The sequence below is a fragment of the Otolemur garnettii genome, unplaced genomic scaffold (assembly GCF_000181295.1).
Source record: "Otolemur garnettii isolate 467f Iridium unplaced genomic scaffold, OtoGar3 scaffold00107, whole genome shotgun sequence".
NCBI lineage: Eukaryota > Metazoa > Chordata > Mammalia > Primates > Galagidae > Otolemur > Otolemur garnettii.
In genome coordinates this window covers 2,065,644-2,069,114 of record NW_003852502.1, presented here as the reverse complement: position 1 = coordinate 2,069,114, position 3,471 = coordinate 2,065,644, and positions in this window count along the sequence as shown.

The window sequence follows — 3,471 nt, the reverse complement described above, 5'->3', positions numbered from 1 at the left end:
GACCGAGGTTTTGGACTTGCAGACCTGAGATGTCAGTGAAATGTAGCACGATGAGGCGGCAAGTTCTAGGTGGCACAAGATGACTTGATGTCAGCTCTGAGGACCCAGGACCTGATAACTCTGTGTCCCCCACCCCCGTGTTGGGAATTGCCCACATATTTGCCTTTTTTCTTCCCTCTTCTGAGTCTGTGTGTCCTTGTTCTGAGCTGCTTTCTCATTGCTCATCCAGACCTGCCCCGGCACCCGGCAGAGTGACAGGAAGGGGGAGAGCAGACACTCACTGCTCGGTGTGCCGGGCGCTATTCTGAATGGCCGTGTGTCCATTCATCAGTCCTCCCCATGACTGTGCCGCGTGGACGTCCTGTTATTATCCACATTTTACAGATGAAGAAGCTGAGGCACTCAGAGGTTAAACTTTGACTTTGCAATACAGGACAGTTTCTGTTAGTGACCACCCAAGGGACTGTAACAAACTGGTCAACATAGGAGCTTAACTTGCAGACATGTGGTGCATGCCCAGTCTATGAAATTAGGTGAACTTAATGAGATGGTCAGTGTAGGGAGGTGGTCAACTCTGGGGGTTCTGCTGTATTTAAGTTTCCCCAGGTAACAATGCTTCATTTTCAAGGAGTCTGGCTCCGTGTGGCTCCAGAGTCTGCTCCTGTCCACTCTGGTGTGCTGTCTCTTCCTCTGCTCACACATGCTCCAGATTTTCCACACTACACCCTCCACTCCTAACACTACTGCAAGCCCAGCTTTTCCCGAAGACACTGCTGCTTTTATGTCTCAGTCAAGCAGAACCTGCTGTCTTTCTCTTTCATTGTAATTTCTCCACCTTCAAATTTATTATCAGGGAACTTGACTCCTAGTTCCTCTCCATCCCATTTTTGTTATCATTTGGAAGATGTTTTTCAGAGCATTCATTAGGTTTTGACGGTGAGCTTAAAATATTTAGGAAACCCTGCTGTAAACAGGTGTGCTGGCATCCAGGCTTTTTGTCGCATTTGTAGAGCACAGGCAAAGTAGGTTTAGCATAATTCTTAACGGTCCTAGGATTTCTTTCTTTCTTTTTTTTTTTTTTTGAGACAGAGTGTTACTTTGTCACCCTGGGTAGAGTGCTGTGGTGTCACAGCTCACAGCAACCTCAAACTCTTGGGCTGAAGTGATCCTCTTGCCTCACCCTCCAGAGTAACTGGGACTACAGGTACTGGCCACAACGCCCAGCTATTTTTAGAGATGGGGTTCTCTCTCTTGTTCAGGCTAGCACTCCTGAGCTCAAGCAATTCACCCTTCCCAGAGTGCTAGGATTACAGGCGTGAGCCACTGCACCTGGCCTCAGGGCCCTAGGGTTTCTGGAGTGGTAATGAGCATTGGCTTCAACTTAAGTCACCAGTTCTGCGGCCAGGTGTTAACTCTTCCTCTCTAGCTATGGAAATCCTAGCTGTCATCTTCTTTCAATGGGAGGCTGCTGTGTCTCCATGAAAACTTGTTGTTTAGCCTGTATCAATGATCTTAGCTAGATCTTCTGGGAAACTTGTGGCAGCTTCTCCATCAACACTTGCTACCTTACCTTGCACTTTATGTTATGGGAACGGCTTCTAAGCTCTGCTGGCTTCAAGCTTTTCTTTGCAGCTTCCTCACCTCTCTTAGCCTTCATAGAATTGAAGAGAGTTAGGGCCTGGCTTTGGAGTAGGCTTGAGCTTAAGAGAACGTTGTGTTTGGTTTGGTTGTCTTTCCACGCCACTAAACTGCTCATATCACAGTAAGGCTGCTTTTCTTTCTCATTTGTCCACTGGAATAACCCTTTTAATTGCTTTGAGAGCATTTCCTTTGCATTCACAAGAGACCTGGCTTTTACTGGGGCTTTGGACATGCCTTCCTCACGATGCATAATCATTTCTAGCTTTTGATTCAAAGTGAGAGACCTGTGATTCTTCCCTCCACTTGAACACTTAAGAGGCTGTTGGAGAGTTATTAAGTGGCCTAATTTCAATATTGCCACATCTCAGGGACGATTCCTCAAAATTTCAGTATCGTCATTCCTCAGGGAATGGGGAAGCTGGAGCAGAGGGGGAGATGTCGGGGAATGGTTGGTCAGTTCACTGGTCAGAACACACACATGTACTGATCAAGTTTGCTGTCTTAAATGGGTGCTGTTTGTGGCACCCAAAGCAATTACAGTGGTAACTTCAAAGTTCACTGATCACAGATCATAATAACAGATGTAATAATAATGAAAAGGTTGAAATTTCATGAGAATTACCAAAATGCAACATGAAGACACAAAGTGAGCGCATGTTGGGAATGTGTTGCTGATAGGTCAACGCAGAGATGCCACCAACCTTCAGTCTGTAAACAGTGCAGCATTTGTGAAGCCCAGGGAAGTGAAGTCCAGTAGAACACAGTGTGCGTGTATCTATTAAAGGATGGAATCTTAGCCTGAAGAAGAATAAATTTCGACGGAGTTACGGACATGTGCCGTTGTGTACCCTTTGACAGAGGTGATGTGATATGCCAATCCTGTCTTTAATGAATTCCTGTTGTCCACAGAGAGATAAGAGCAGGCAGACACAGACTGTTCTGGGCAAAGAGGGCAGCAGGACGTGTGTCATTGGGGATCACCAAGACCTGAAGTCTGGGTGTTCAGTGCTCTTGAAGGGATCAGACATTAGAAGCCAGAGAGCGCAGAACATCAGAGGGCCAGGGTGTCAGTTAAAGGTATCACAGGCCAGAGCCTGCTGAGGAGCCAGGTGAGGCCAGGCCAGGCCAGGAGAAAAGATGGGTCCCCTGGAGAAGCACAAGTGACCCCTGTCTTATGGTCAGGGGTCTGAAGCCAGCTGCAGAAGCCGTAGTGACCCTCACTGGGAATGGAACCTTGACTTTTGGCACTTCCTGAACTGCTGAGGTGTGTGGAGCTTAGATGTGGCAGTGGTCAGATAAGTGTGGGCATAGAAGGAACTCCATGTCACCATCCTGTTGACCACAGTGTGTTGATCAGGCCCTAAGGATGGAGACTGGGCTTACGGATTGGAGGCGGTGTAGGCGGAAGCCCTCTTGTACTCTGAGTGTATTTTGGGGGAAGAGTGGATCTAAAGTTCTGTGATTACTTTGGGCAGCTCCGAGGCTTAGATCCAGGTTCTGAGGTCATGGTGTTTCCGAATTCTGGCGTTTGGAACTTTATCAAGTGAAGCTTTACTATACCATTCATAGTAGTCCTAAAGTCCGGATGAAGGGTGTGGAAGACGTCCAGAACCTCCCAGTACGTAGCTAGTGTTCATTCAGCTCCCCTTTGTTGGGCCCTGCTCTAAGAACATGACAGGCATGGCTCTGTACATTCCTACCAAAATTCCATTTGGGGGCTGAGGTATTGTCTCTGCTTCAGTAATGAGACAATGGGAAGGGCTAAGGAAGATGAGTAGAGCACAGGACCCTGATACTCTCAACTCCTGCGGTTCTGGGTTCTGGGTTCTG